Source organism: Canis aureus, chromosome 6 (assembly GCF_053574225.1).
Source record: "Canis aureus isolate CA01 chromosome 6, VMU_Caureus_v.1.0, whole genome shotgun sequence".
NCBI classification, from domain to species: Eukaryota; Metazoa; Chordata; class Mammalia; order Carnivora; family Canidae; genus Canis; species Canis aureus.
The window spans coordinates 3,785,115-3,802,128 of NC_135616.1; the positions used below are offsets into that span (position 1 = coordinate 3,785,115).

At 35.2% G+C, this 17,014-nt stretch overlaps 1 pseudogene; it reads right to left on the minus strand.

The window, feature by feature from the left end:
• Positions 1 to 777: 777 nt before the first annotated feature.
• On the minus strand, positions 778 to 1,276 carry LOC144315090 (large ribosomal subunit protein uL14 pseudogene; annotated as a pseudogene).
• Positions 1,277 to 17,014: the final 15,738 nt, after the last annotated feature.

Genomic DNA, 17,014 nt, shown 5'->3' on the forward strand with positions numbered 1-17,014 from the left:
TAAATGTAGTGGACCCGAGGCAGAAGGCTTGACAAGCTGGGGATAAAAGTGCAGAAAACTGGGTGACTGGTACTTCACAATTAAATGTGAATGCATTTCCTATTCCTTTTGAGTTTTCAATAGGGAACCTGACCATAAGTGTGTACACTACCACGGTAGAATTGAACTGTTGTGACAGACTATGGTTTGTAACACCAGAAGTATTTGATGTAGGAAACAAAGGCAGAAGAAAAATTATTAAAATTCCTTACTACTCACAGCCCATTGACAAGTCCTTGAAACAGGCAGAGTGACATTCCTCTAGGGACTCAACTGCCTCCATGTGAATACTTTGCTAAGGTCAAAAGGCAATCTTAGCCTGCCCCCCAGGATCCTGTAAGTCCACTTTAACATATAAAAATTCCTTTAGAAATTTCTTTTATCTCTAAATCTCCCAAGATACATGTTAGCAATCATCTCCTAAGCATATGACTCTCCCGTATACATCTCAAGAGTCTCGTGACTAAGATCTTAATAGATGGTAATAAATGACCTTGTCTCAACAATATGTGGCCCCCTAAAGGTCCTGGAAACCCTGCTTCCAAAATTCCTTTAGACACCGATTCTATCCTTAACCCCCTCCTAACTTGAAGTGTATAAATGGGCACTCCTCATGACCCCGGTACAGCTCTTTCTGCTCTTGGGTCTGTCCCCGTGCTTTAATAAAGCCACCTCTTTGCACCAAGGATGTTTAAAGAATTCTTTCTTGGCTATGGGCTTAGAATCCTAACATCTTTCTTTTTTTTTTACAAATAATTTTTATTTTTTTTTAAACAAATACACCAAAGAATCATGCAATGCTGCCAGCATTGGAAGCAATCCTGGGCCACAAGTCTGCACACTCCTTTGCGACCGGTCCTGTAATAGCAGAACCTTTCATTTCACCTTTATTATTTACTATGACCCCCGTGTTATCCTCAAAATAGAGAAACACACCATCTTTTCTCCGGTATGATTTTCGTTGTCGAATCACCACTGCTGGATGTACCTTCTTCCTGAGCTCTGGTTTGCCTTTCTTCACTGTGGCCATCACCATGTCCCCCACACCAGCAGCAGGAAGTCTGTTCAATCGTCCCTTAATCCCCTTCACAGAGATAATATACAGATTTTTGGCTCCTGTGTTGTCAGCACAATTGATGACGGCTCCTACCGGAAGGCCCAGGGAAATCCGGAATTTTGCACCGGAGGACCCACCACGTCCTCGCTTCGACATCTTGAACACCGGAAAAGGACCGGTGTTACACACGACAGTAATTACATCACTGTGATTATAATCAGAATACAAGTGATTTCTTAGTAGTTCTGCCCCCGTGCTTTAATAAAATCACCTTCTTGCACCAAAGATGTCTCAAGAATTCTTTCTTGGCTCTTGGCTTTGAACCCTAATGTCTTTTCCTTCAAGAGTATTGACTCAGCCTCCTTATAGAAAATGTTTAGTGACCCCTGGACTAGATGGACCTTCACATTCTTTAGGAAGTGGCAGCCCCACAGCCCTTTGATAACTTGATTTTAAGAGTTTTGAGACTGTAGTCAGTCCCCAAAGGGAGCTTATGAATTTCCTTTTCCTGGCGATTTATACAGAAAGGTTTACGTGTGTGTCCCCCTTAAATGATGGGGATGTTCTTGGGCCCAAGGGTGAACTAAGTCTTTTCTGAGATAACTTCCATTTTCCTGGAGGCCTGTAGTGAACCCTCTTTCCAAATCAAGGGCAGGGCTGCAGAGTTCATCTGGATACAGCTTCCTAAGTAATTGAAATACAGGTAGTAAAAGGCTTTGCAAAGGGAGTGACTGTGTAGAGGTAGCACACAAGAGGAAGCTTGCATCACTCTTCTGTCTCTGCATTTTCCCCCTTCAGATCACTGCTCAGGGAGCTGAGTGCAGGCCTGAGCCACCTTCAGGAGCTGTCCTGCCTGGGGCTACATCTGAAGCTGACTGTACTCTCTGTGTAATAAAATAACAACAGTAATGATAATAGTGACACTTTGTGGGCTTTGCTTTGCTTTTCATAGTCACTATCTTATGAATCCCAGCATTGACTTAGTGAATTAGGTACCTGTATTAGTTTCACATTTCTGTCATGCAAATTACCATAGTCTTGGTGGTTTAAAACAACACAAATTGGTTATCTTACAGTTCTGGACGTCAGAAGCCAAATATAGATCTTGCTGAGCTAAAATCAAGGTTTCAACAGGGAGGCGGCATTATTCCTTCTGGAGACTCCAGAGAATCCAATTCCTTCCATTTTCCAGTTTCTAGAGGCCACCCACATGCCTTTGCTTGTGACCTCTTACTGCACTTTTAAAGACAGCAATGCTAAATTGAATCCTGCTTACATTGACATTTGTCTGGTTCTCCTAAGCAATTCATTTTTAAATATACCTTGAGTAGCTCCAGATCCAGAAACAGTGGGATACTTTTTATCAGGCTAATTCTTGCACATAACAATTAGAAACTACATGAAATATTTTTAAAAACACTACTATTGGAAACCATTAAGAATAAATAAAAACAGCCTGAAACTGTAAAAGTTTGACCCTTAAAAGAAACAAATGCACTGGGTGAGGTTTTCACTTATGTAGGTCTTCTCTTGAAAACAATTCTCAGTCCACACATTGTGAAAGTAGCTAGAATTCAAGCAGAAAAACATCACTGTCTTATTGGGATGCAGTATTAAATGTGGAATTCAGGGCTGCCAGAAACATTAGAAGTTGAGAAAGGAAATCTTAAAGAGGAAGGAGCCACAGAAGAAGGATCCCAGAAATCTTGTAAACACCATCCATATATACTTAGCTTACCCATGAACTGTGCAGGGGGAGAACTAAAGGAGCCTAGAAGAAAGCAACAGCATAAAGGCTGAAAATCTAAGCAAAACTTTAGCTTCTTCACCACAGGAGGGGAAAAGATTGAAATTTAATCTCATCAAGTTAGGAGCATTTGGCCTTTTCCATTGAAATCCCAGAGGAGTTACAATGTAGGAAAAAATATGTCCTAACAATAGGATAGGCTCTAAGGTTAAAAGAAAATTTTAACTTCATTTTGCACTTCAATTGCAAAAGGTAGTCTACATATGTACAAATGATGAGTTGGTAATGACATGCTAGAACAGACTAAACACTATTTAGAATAGAATAATAGAATAAAAAAATCTCTGTCATATCATCTGCAATGTCCACTATACAACATAAAATTATTACATATGAGAATAATTAGTGAAAATGTAATAGTTAAGAGAAAAAGTAGTCACTAGGAATATATGTTAGAATTAACAGTGACTAAGGCAACTATTTAGAATATGGTAATATGAACTTAAAGGAAAAGGTGGTTACAATAAGTGAATAGATGTGGTACTTCAGCAAAGCAGTGGGAGTTATTCAAAAAGCCAGTGGAAATAGGATGACAGAGAAAGTACAGTATCTCAGATTCACATCTTAATGGATTGGGCTTAATAGCAAATTAGAAATGGAAAAAGAAAAAGTCGGTCATATGAAGAATAATCAATAGACATTATCTACTTTGAAGATGAAAAAAGATTGAAAAAAAATCCAGAGCCCCAGTGTATGTGGGACAATATCAGACCATATCGAATATCACAACATATGTGTAAGTGAATTCCTAGAAGATAAAGGGAGATAGAATGGTGGAGAAAAAAATTTGAAAGAGTAATATCTCCAAATTTCCCAAATTTGTTTAAAAAAATTATCTTACAAGTCCAGGGAGCACAGAGAACTCCTAACACAATAAATGATCCCCTCCTTCTCCTCTCCACACAGTATGGTCAAAATGGTGAATGTCAAAGATAAAGAAAAAAAAATTGAAAGTAAGGATTATATGCAATAAAGAAGGATAACAATGAGGATCTCTGAAAGGAAAAAGAAAAAAAAACTTTAGCCAACCCAGAAATTGATATTCAGCAAAAATAACCTTTAATAAGAAATGAAATAAATATTCAGATTAGTGAAAGTGGAAGAATTCATCACCAGCAGGTCTGAACTAAAAGTGATGGTAAAGGGTATTCTTCTACCTGAAGGAAAGTGATACCAGATGGAAACCTGGGCATACAAGAAAGAGTGAAAAATAACTACATGATAAACATGTAGACAAATATAATTGTTGCTTTTTCTTCTCCTAATTTCTTAAATAGAGAGTTAACTTATTGAAAAATATATAATAATTTGGGGTCTATAACAAGTGTAAGTGTTAAATAGGATCAGAATAATTAAATGAAAATATACTCTTGTAAGTTTTTTACATTTTGCATGCACTGGTTAACTATTAACTCTAAGAAGATTGTGATAAATAAGGGACACATATTGTAATTCTTTAAGTACCACTAAAATGGTAAAAAGGTATATCTAAATCTTTAAAGGAAATAAAGTGGAATAATAAAAATTGAATCATACGAAAAGAATTTATAGTAGGAGTAACTGAAGAAAAAAATAGGTGAAAAACTTAAAAAAGCAAAATGGTAGTCCTAAATCTAGTCATATTAACATTATAAATTGCTGGGTTATAAGGTGAGGGTTATCAGATAAAAAAGCAAAGCCCAATATTATGCTGCTTCTGAGAAACTCATTTTAATCCTAGAGACACAGAGAGAAAATAAAAGAATGGAAAAACAGACCTTGCAACCTATAAACATAAGAAAACTGGTGAAGGTATATTAATGTCATACAAAGCATATTTCAAACTAAGGATTATTACTAAGATAGAGTAACAACTTATATGATACAAAGAAAAATACATAAAAAAATAACAAACATAAATGTGTGAGTGCCTAATGGTAAAGCTTAAAAATACATGTGGCAAAAATGGAGAGAACTAAAAGGAGGAATATACAAAACAATGATGAGAAAATTTAAAAACCTTTTCTCAGCAATTGAAAGAATACACAATATATCAATAACATCATCAACCTCTTTGACCTATTTGATATTCATAAAACATTATACCCAACAATTGTATAATACACATTTCTAGGGCAAACGAACACTATACAATATGGACCAAGTGCTATGGTGTAAAATAAATGTCAATAAATTTCAGAAGACTAAAATGTTATAAAATATGTCCTATGATGGCAATACAATTAAATTAGATACAAATATGATAAGAACTCTGTTAAAATCTCCCAATATTTGGCAAATAAATAGCATACTTCTAAACAATTAGTGGGTTAAAGATGAAAGCATAAGAAAAATTATGACATATTTTACAATGAATGAAAGTGGAATAACAAATAAAAGTTTGTAAGGTGCAGAAAAATGGTTATTTACAGGAAATTTATTGCTTTGAATGATTATTTTAAGAAGAAAAAGGCTAAAATCCATGATCTAATTTTCTTCCATAGGAAGTTTGAAAAAGATGAACAAATCAAAACTAAAGGAAATAATGAAGGTAAGGATAGAAATCAATGAAATCAATCAATCAAAACAATAGGATATGTTTATTCAGACAAACCTTGGTTCTTTGAAAAAATTAATACAATTTATAAACCTTGAACAAGAATAGTTAAGAGAAAAATTTGGAAAATACAAATTTCCAATTTAGAAATAAAAGAGGAAATAATACTACAAATCTAAGAGACAAAAATATATAAGGGAATATTGTAAATACTTTATTCCAATAAATTCCTTACTTTAGATAAAATGGAAGCTTCCTTGCAGAACAACACAGCAGAAGTGACATAATAAGAATATGAATAATTCTACACCTTGCAGAATATGGATATTATATATTTGAAACACTCCATAAAGAAAGCTTCAGACCTGGATGGTTTCATGGGTGAATTCCATGAGTATTTAAGATAGGAATTATACCAGGTTTACACAAATTCTTCCCGAAATTTTTCATGAAAAAGGAACACTCATTTTTATGAGGCTAGCATAATTCTAATATTAAAACCAGAAAAGAATCTAACAAACAAATTAAGGAGCATTATCTACTATGAACATAGGTGCAGAAATCCTTGAAAAATGTTAGCAACATATCCAACAATTTTTAAAAATGGGTAATATGGTAAGATAAAGTGGGGTTAATCCTAGAAATACATAATCAATTTAACATGAAAAATCAGAGTAATTCACCAAGTTAACAGAATGAAGGAGATACAAATAGATGATCAAATCAATAGAAGGTACAAACATAATTTGATAAAATTCAATACCCACTGTGATAAAGTTCTCAGTAAAAAAATAAAAGTATAATCTTATTACATGAAACAACATGGATAAATCTCACAGCAATTGTGGTGAATAAAATAAGCAAGACATAAAATAACGAATGTAGTATGGTAATTTTATGAAGTTCTATAGCAATAGAAATAAATACAGTCATTCCCTAGAGAAGCACGGAATTGGTTGGAAGTTAGAGTGAGGGAAATTTCTAGGATGATAGTAATGGTCTGTATCTTGATTTGTCTACCAGTCACACCAGTTTATACATTATTCAAAACTCATTGAATTGTGCACTTAACTGATGTTCACTTCAGTGTATAAGTGCTATCTCATTGGAAACATAGACAAATAAACGGTAGTCCAGATTGATGATATATCCAAGGGTCATGAAAAAAATTAAATTAAAACATTTTGGAAGACATAAATCTCCAACCAGCAAAGGAAAAGTCCTGCAAATAAAGTCTCCCTGAGAGTGATAACAAGTCCAAATTATAGAACAATTGAGAAAATAATCTACCAAGAACAAGTGTTAGCTGACAAGAAATGCTTCAGATTTAGAGCTCCTATATAGTGTCTGTTGAGTATATACATTAAAAATTATTGAGAACAAAACCAAGAAAGAAAAAATATGAGGAAAAACAAAAGTCCATGAAAAATAATAACTGTACTTGATGGAAAGATAGAACATCTATAAATAAAAAAATATATTATTTGAAATTAGAACTCAGTTGACATAAACATTTGAAGGGAAAACAGGAAACTGGAAGACAGAGCTGAGAAAATTTATCAGAATACAGCACAAGGGTTCAAGAGATTAAAATATATGTAACTGAAGTAAAGGGACCAGAAAAATAGGTTTAAAAGATCCAGAATACATCACATAGAAATTCCTTTGCATAGAAGAAAAGGAAGAGAGGCAATATTTAAAAAAACGTTTGGTATTTCTCCAAAATCAAAGACATGAATTCTTTAGTTTAAGAAGTGTGAGACTTAAGTATGATTCAAAAATAATTTACACCCAGGAATATCAAGTGAAATAGAAGAATATCAGAGACAAAGAAAAGATCTTAAAAGTAGCCCAGGAGAAAAGACAGATTCTCAAAAAGGGAATAACAGGCCGAGGGCAGTCTTTTCAACTGAAATTACAATAGAAGTTTTCAGAGAACACAACTGTATATTATAATTCTATATATCTAAAGGATATTTTAAGATTAAGGATGAAATAAAGACATTGTCAGACAAAGAATGGGAATAGTTGACCATCCATAGACCCTCACTGAGAGAACTGTTGAAGGATTTATTTCAGGGGGAAAAAACCCAACCAAGGAAGAAGGTGTCAGAGGAAACTATGAGTGGTGTTTATTTATTTATTTTTTTTAATGAGTGGTGTTTAAGAAGGTAGTACTTACATGAGTAAATCTAAACATGTATTTACTACATGTTATAATCTATGTTACCCAGAACAATGTACACATGTAATGTAATCCTGATAAAAATACCATCGATGTTTTTCACAAAGCTGGAACAAACAACCCTAAAATTTGTATTGAGTCAGAAAAGACACTGAATAGCCAAAGGAATGTTGAAAAAGAAAACCAAAGCTGGGGCACCACAATGCCAGATTTCAAGCTGTATTACAAAGCTGTCATCATCAAGACAGCATGGTACTGGCACAAAAACAGACACATAGATCAGTGGAACAGAATACAGAACCCAGAAATAGATCCTCAACTCTGTGATCAACTAATTTTTGACAGAGCAGAAAAGAATATCCAGTGGAAAAAGGACAGTCTCTTCAACAAATGGTGTTAGGAAAATTGGACAGTCATGTGCAAAGTGAAACTGGGTTTACCATACCCAAAGGTAAACTCAAAATGAATGAAAGACCTAAATGTGAGACAGGAATCCATCAAAATCCTAGAAGAAAACACAGGCAGCAATTTCTTTGACCTTGGCCACAACAACTTCTGGCTAGACACATCACCAAAGGCAAGGGAAACAAAAGCAATCTATTGGGACTTCATCAAGATAAAAAGCTTCTGCACAGCAAAGGAAACAGAACTAAAAGGCAATGTATGGAATGGGAGAAGATATTCGCAAATGACCTATTAGATAAAGGGCGAATATTCAAATATGAAGATTCCTCAGGAAGTTAAAAGTAGAACTACCCTATGATCCAGCAATTGCACTATTAGGTATTTATCCAAAGGATACAAACTAGGGATTCAAAGGGGCACATGCATCCTAGTGTTTATAGCAGCAATGTCTACAATAGCCAAAATATGGAAAGAGCCCTGATGTTCATTTACAGATGAATGGACAAAGAAGTAAAAGAGATAAGAGTAAAGAGTAAAAGAAGATAAAGAGATTCTATATAATATATATTGTCTATATTCTATATAATATATATATATTATATAAGTGAAACAAGTGAATCAGAAGAAAGACAAATACTGTATGATTTCACTCATATGTGGAATTTAAGAAACAAAACAGATGAACATGGGGAAGAAATGAAAAAATAAGATGAAAACAGAGAGACATACCATAAGAGACCCTTAACTATAGGAAATAAACAGGATTGCTGGAGGGGAGGTGGGTGAGGGGATGAGGCAACTGGGTAATGGTCATTAAGGAGGGAACTGGATACAGTGAGCACTGGGTGCTACATGCAACTAATAAATCACTAAATTCTACCTCTGAAACTAATAGTATACTATATGTTAATTAAATTGAATTTAAATTGAAAAAATATATCCACATATAAGTGGACTTATGCAGTTCAAACCTGTCAATTTGTCATGGATCAATTTTTATTTGAATTGTAGGTATAGCCACGGTTTTCAAAAAGTTCTTGAGAAAATATATTTATTGCTCCTGAATTTTCTGACTTAAAATTTCTGCTACCAGATACTCATAAGACACTGTGATAGAAACATGGAATAAAAATAAATGCATAATATGGAATCAAAGCAAGAATCAACATAGAACAATGACAATAATGATAACATGCATAGGAATAAAAACCAGACAGGAAGGAGGTCATTAGATATAAATCAAATTAAAATCTTATAAATGGAATGCCTGTGTGGCTCAGCAGTTGAGCATCTGCCTTTGGCCCAGAGCATGATCCTGGATTTCTGGGATCAAGTCCCACATCAGGCTCCCTGCATGGAGCCTCCTTCTTCCTCTGCCTGTGCCTTTGCCTCTCTCTATCTGTATCTCTTATGAATAAATAAAATCTTTAAAAAAATACACTATTTGGGAGGAAGGTAAAGATACTTAAAACTTTATGGAATGTTAATAAAATATATCTATATTAAAAGTTAAACACTAAAAAATGAGATTTTCTAAAAACACGACTCTCTCATAAATAGTTTAAGCATAAAATAAATAAGATGAAAACCACTTGAAAAGCCACAGTGTGATTGAATACAAGCATGCACTCAAGATTTAAACAACACTCTTTTAAGCACTCAAGGAATATTTATAAAAGTAGACCATGTTGAAGAGCACAAAGCAAATATGAAAGGAGAGCACAAATCTAATATCATTTTATCTGACCACAGTGCCATTAAGCTAGAAATCGATAACAAAATATAATTAATTCCCCTATACTTTTGAAAATTCAAAAAACACTTAAGCTCATGAATCAAAATCAGAATGAAATTTAAGAAATATTTAAAATGAAATGTGCAAACTAAATGGTTATATAAAGAAGTTAAATGATTCTTCCCATTGACAATAATTATAAAAACTGGATAAAAAGTGGAAAATTACCAAAAGCAGGTAGGAACTTGAGACAAGTTTACTCATGAATGACTATTACAGCATGGGATAAAATTTATGTATGTATGTATGTATGTATGTATGTATTTATTTATTTATTTTAGAGAGAGAGCTCATACATGTAAGAGCCCATGAGTGGGGGGAGGGGCAGAGGGAGAAGGAGAGAGAGAATCCCAAGCAGATTCCCCACTGAGCTGAGCATGGAGGCTCACTTGCTGAGCATGATCACTTGCTTAACCAACTGAGCCACCCAGGTGCCCTTTTGTGACATTTTTAGAACACCCTACCCAACAATGGGCAATACATACTCTTTTCAAGTGCACATGACTACTTATCAAGATAAATCATATGCTGAGACATAAAACCACTCTCAAGTAATATAAAAGGATTAAATCATAGTATATGTTCTATAGTCACCAAGGAATTAAATTCTAAATTAATAACAGAAAGATATTTGGAAAATCCTACCATTTGAAATTTAATCAACACATTGGTAAATAATTCACTGGCCAAAGAAGAAATAACAAGAAAACCAGAAACAACCTCAATGAAATGATCATATTTCTTGAAAAATCAAACTCACCAATACTAATTGAAGAAGGAACAGATACCCGAATTGCCCTCTATCAGTGAAAGAAGTTAATTCATGATTAAAAATCTTCCTAAATTGAAATCTCCTGATTCATATGGTTTTACTGGTGAATTAGGAGGAAGTAATATTAAAGCTACAAGGCTCTTGCATAACATTGAGGCAATTAAACCATTCCCAACCCATTTTATAAGGTGAGTGTACTCTCATACCAGACCAAAAAAAGTTACAAGACTAGAAGATAAGAGAAAAATATCCCTTCTGAATATGTATGTAAAAACCCTTTTTTTTTTGTATGTAAAAACCCTTAACAAAACATGCTCAAATCAAATTGTAAAATATATCAAAAATAATTATGAGAAATGTTGTTTTATCTCAGTGGTGCAAGGTTGTTTTAATTTTGAAAATCAACCAATATATTTTGCTATATTCTCTTTTATATTATATATTCTTTTACATTAGAATAAAAAATGATTTTTCTCTAGAGGGGTCAAAAAGCATGTGGTAGTCAACACAAACAATAAAAACTTTCAGCAAACTAGTAATAAAAAGTAACTTCCTCAACCTGATGGAAGACAGGTGTGATAAATTAGTAAGTAACATCATATTTAACATCATACTTAACAGTGAAAAACTGAATACTTTGTAGGTTAAGGTCAGGAACAAGACATGGTGTTCTCTTGACATTGTAAGGAAAGAAAGTAAAGGAAAGAAGAAAAAGTCCTATAAAGAAAGAAAAAAAAGTAAAAGGAATTTAGATTGGGGATGAATAAAATTAACTTTGCAACATGATTGTGTGGGCAGCAAATCTAAAGAAAAGTAAAAAAAAAAAAAGTAATTTTGGGGCAGGTCACAACTCACAAGGTTGAGGTTAAAAATTTAATTACACATATCAGGGAAAAAATAACTGCTTACCAACCAACCTTATTACAAAAACAATATAAAGTTTCTTTGACTAAATTTAACAAATGATATGTGAAAACCACACATCTTGCTCATTGAAAACAGAGAAATTAAAGATCTAAATAAATGGAGCAGGATACCAGCTTATATGCTGGAAGACATGAGAGTTAAGATGGCAGTTTTTCCCGAGTTGATTTATAGATTCAATGCAATCCCAGTCAAAGTCACAGCAAGCTTTTGTAGAAGGTGCCGAGAGGTGATAATTAAAATTTATATGGAAACAAGAGACCTAGGATAGCCGAAAGTATTTTTAAAAGAAGAACAAAGTTGAAGTATTTATACTACCTGATTTCAAGACTTCTTTTTTTTTTTAAGATTTTATTTATTTATTCATAGAGATGCAGAGAGAGAAAGAGAGGCAGAGACACAGGCAGAGGGAGAAGCAGGCTCCATGCAGAGAGCCTGACGTGGGACTCAATCCAGGGCCTCCAGGATCATGTCCTCCGCTGCAGGCGGCGGTAAACAGCTGCGCCACCGGGGCTGCCCTGATTTCAAGACTTCTTACAAAGCTCAGGAGTCAAGGTAGTGTGGTGTTGGGTAAAGAATACATTTGTAGATCGATGTAACAGAGTTTGGAAACAGGTCCACGTATACATGCAAACTGATGTTTGGCAAAGGTTCCAAGGCAACTCAATGTCATGTGAGAGCAGAGCCCTTTCAAAAAATGGTGCTACGGGGTATTGGATATATGTATGAAAAAGAAAATAAAAGAAAACAAAATCAAAACCAAAAGGCAACAGCATTCAGCAACAGACTGTGTCTCACAACTTGAATGGCCCATCAACCAAATGCAGAGCTATAAAACTTTCAGGAAAAAACCTTTATAACTGTTGGGTAGACAATAATTATTTAAGTGCAGTTCTAAAAAATGAGCTATGAAAGATCCTTTGGACTTTATGGAAATTTTAAACCTTTTTTTTTAAATAAGAAAATGAAAAAGCACTTCTCAGACTAAAGTAAGTACTTACCCAACATACATCAGAAGAATGGGTTTTATCCAGAATACATGTTTAAAAACTTTCCACTCAAAAATAAGAAGCCAAAGCTTTTAAGAGTTAACAAAGTATTTAAGCAGGCATTTCACAGAAGTTGTACAAAGGGCCAATAACACATGGATAGTCGGTCAACATTACCAATTGTCAAGAAAATGAATATTAAAACCACAAGATGCTCTCCAGAATAGCTAAAATAAAAAAAATTAAGCATCGCTTTTCAGCACCAAGTATTGGAAAGGATGCGAAACTGATATGATAAACATATAGTTATCATGTGATTTGGCAATTACAGTTGTAGGTTTTCACCCAAGTCTACACTAAGACTAGCATGTAAATGTCTACACTGACATTATTTCTTAGAGCCAAGCTGGAAATAATCCAAATGTCTACCAACTGGTGAATGAAGTGGATATATTCATAAACTAGAATAATCCTCAGCAATAAAAACTAATGAAATTCTATATAAAAACCATACAGAATTCTAAGAAGGGCAAAACCATAGTGAACAAAAGTAGATTGGTGTTTGCTTAAGGCTGGGGTGGCAGTGGGGATGGGGAGACAGGCAAGGAGGGACAATAGCAAAAGGCAGTGAGAAAGTGCTGGAAGTGATCTGTATCTTGATTGTGGTTGTGGCTACATGATGGAATTCATTTGCCAAAACTCATCAAGCTATCCACTTAAATAAATACGCTTCAGCAAAGTTTTTTTAAATAGGGGAAGCTAGAAAAGTCTATAATGTTGATAATACTGAATATTATTTAAAAAAACTGTAAGTTTCAACTTGTGACATTTCCAGAATTTTGTATAGATTTAAAATGTTATACTGTAGAAAAAAGAATGATTGCAAAATATGTGCTTGTTATCAGGATTTACAATCACATAATGTAGAGTGATGGGACTAATAATCCTCACAGAAAAAATGGTAATCAGTGCTTTCAGCTATAGCTCTGAATATTCAGTGTGGTGACATGGTGACCTTGGAGCATTTTTCCTCCTGAAGCCTGTAGTCTCTGAAGGTGTTTAGATGAGTGAATATTCTCATGCTGCTGTACTTCCTTTGGGAATTCTTCTGAGGAACTAACTCAGTCTCATGAACTGGCTTATAGTTCACCAGAAGTGAACAAGAAAAGTACCACGGGAGCCCCCTGGAAGGAGGAATAGTCTCTCCTCAAAATGTGTTGGAGAGAACACCCAGAACCGAGGAAGTGATGGTGGAGATGAAGACGAGAAGGTGGATTCCCAAGGGACTTAGGGGGGAAACCAGATAAATGGTATGTGCATGTGTACAAAAGAGGATTCAAGAGTTAATTCCAGGTTTTTGCTTTGGGAGGATGGCTGGAATAATGGAGTGATTTGCAGAGGGAGGACACACGGGAGGAGAAACCCATTTGTGGGAACTTTTGGCATATGGAGAATAAAGTGGTCCAGCTATATGTTCACTTGGCCCACCGAGTGGTCCTCTATATGCCAATGGCAGTGAGAGGAGGGCAGAAGAGCCTCAGGGGGAACACTTGAAATTTATTTTATGCACATGAGGTCATTGTAGTCATTCATTTGAAGATCCCTGGACAAGCATGTCAGCACTAGAGGAGGTGGGAGGGTGGAACTGGGTGTGGAAGCACGGATGTTAATGAGGCAGGGCTGCTATGGAAGCCACCACAGAGATGGAGAAGAAGGCAGGAGGGAATTCAGAAGAAAGCGGGGAGGTAGTAACTGTGGTCTACCAAAAGAATGGCCTCGAGCTCAGAACCCCGGGAAGCTTTCATCGACTTGGGTAAATTACTTCACTTCTCTGGACTTCAGTGTTCTCATTATGATGGTTTTGGGTTAGTCATCTCTTAACTTCCTTCTGTTCTTCCAGTTCTATTCTGTATTGGCAAAGAAGTAGCTTACACTCACATAGTTGTATCTTTATAAAAATATACCCGTATACACGTGCACACACAAACACCTCAGACAACAGACACCACTTCTATCAACATGGTTTGTCTTAAAAGAGAGGCACAAGGAAAGGAAACAAATTGATCAGTTAATTAAATTCAGTGTCTAAGTACTCTGTTGTCAGGGAGCGTTGGAGAAGCAGGAATGCAGGCAACCCCTCTGAGCAAATCTGAGGGGCTGGAGGGAGAGCAGACACTCTGTCAGCCCGCCCAGCAGCTGCCAAATGAACCTGGACCAACTGTAAAGGGAGGGGTGAAACTGCTACAGTAGCCCCCCTTCCCACGGGGGATACATTTTAAGACTCTTCCCCAGCAGATGCCTGTAATCACAGATAGTACTGAACTCTACGTACACCGTTTTTTCCTCTACATACATACCTTTGATAAAGTTTCATTTATTAATTAGGCACAATAGGAGATGAACAGTAACTAATAATGACGGAACAATTATGTTAATATATTGCAGCAAAAGTTATGTGAATGTGGTATCTCTCTAACACTGTGTTGTACTCACCCTTCTTGTGATGCTGTGAGATGAGAAAATGCCTATGTGAAAGGATGAGGTGAGCGGAAAGATGCAGGCATGTGATGTAGCATTAGGCTGCTGCTGACCTGACTCTGCATCAGAATGTAGACCATCTGCTTCCAGATGCTGGTTGACTGCAGGTAATTGGAACCACAGAAAGCAAAACCATGGATAAAGGGGGACTACTGTACACAGAAAGCCGAGAGGATTCTCTTGGGGCCCCATACCTGCTGCCCTTTGGAAAGTTCAATTTCAAATATAAAATTCATGGCTGAATAGTATTCCATTGTATATGTGTGATATTACTTACATGTGTAATCTCAAAACGTCAAACTCACAAAAGTGGTGGTTACCAGGGGAGGAGGTTAAGATTGGTGTTAAGGCACAAACACGTAATGAGAAGCAAATAAGCTGGAGCTCTAACACACAGCATAATGAACATGGACAATATTGTACTACAATTATGTAATGTGATAAATATCGCTACAATGGAAATCATATTACAACATATAAATTATCAAAGTAACACCTACACCTTAAATTTATCAAATGTCAAGTATAATATCAAACATAATATCAAATATATTCATTAAAAATTTTTGATACAACAAAAAAGCTACATTGTCAGCTCCTAGCCCACTGATTAATGGGTTCAGCCCATACCTACATGGGAGGCTGCTGAAATTTGTACATGTCATAAATTTACAACTGCTTTCAGCAAAACATCCACTGGAAATTGATGAGAGATTCAAAGGTGATTTCCTTTTTTTTTTTTTTCTAGGATAGCTCTCTCTTCTTCACATTGCCTCACTTCTCTTAACATGTTTTGATTACTTAATTTTCCAGAGGTGCTGCCACATTTTCCTGTCAATTGATAATATAATAATCATAGTTTTTCTAAGATCAAATAGTGATTGTAGACACGAGTGGTGACTATGTTGGCTCAAAGAGAATATGTCATCTCAACATGAAGGAATCTGTGAATCTACGTGTTTACAGACACATACGTTTTTGTGGTCTTCAATGATTTCCTTGAAATGGTGTGAAGTTGAAGATTTCTGACCTTTCTTCCTGCTGCGGCTCCACTCACCAGACAAGTCCAGTTTGTCTTTTGAGCCTCCAGGGCTCCTTTGTTAAATAAAAAAAAAAAAAAAAAAAAAAAAAAAATAAAGAGGTGGAAATGAAAACTCTCAAATGGCTCTATCTAAATAATAGGTGAAACTTGAAGAAGCTTTTATGTTCTTTAAATAACTAGAGAATGTAGAAGTAAAAGTAAAACTTTGTGTTATGTCTAACTGCTGAGTATCATGAGAAGCAAATAGAAAACCAACCTTACATGGATAGAAAGGCCTGCTACACTAAGTCTTAATCTTATGTTGCTATTTTTCTGTGACTGTATTGAATAAATTATGTAATATATTTTCTTCTTCAGATTCCTCTGGTAAAATAAAAGGAAGTAGTAATGCTCTATTTTTTTTTATTTTGCAATAGGAACATAAATAACATTATTTATTACTGCCAAGAAAGGTGAAAGTATGAAGTCTATAAACATCTAAAAGAAATAACAGGATGTAGTACTGGCTAGCTTCAGGCCTTATATTTAATTTTACTAGACAGTTTTAATACGCTGAAAACATAATGGATGTGTGGAAAGCAAAAGGTCACCCAAAAAGTGAAATTCGACTGTCCATCTCTTATGGACTGAATTGTTTATTTGTTGAAATCCTAACCTCAATGTGGCTGTATTTAGGAATGAGACCTTTAAAGAGATAATTAAGGTTAAATGAGGTCATAAGGGTGGGGCTTTAATATGATAGGACTGGTGTCCTTGATAGAAGAGGAAGAGACACCAGAGAGCTCTCTTCTGTGTGTGACCAAGGAAAGGCCCTGTGAGGACTTAATGAGTAGTATCTATAAGCCAGAAAGAGATGCTTGACCAAAAACCCACCCTGCCTGGGTTTCTGGCCCTCAGAATGATGAGAAAGCAAATAAATTAAATT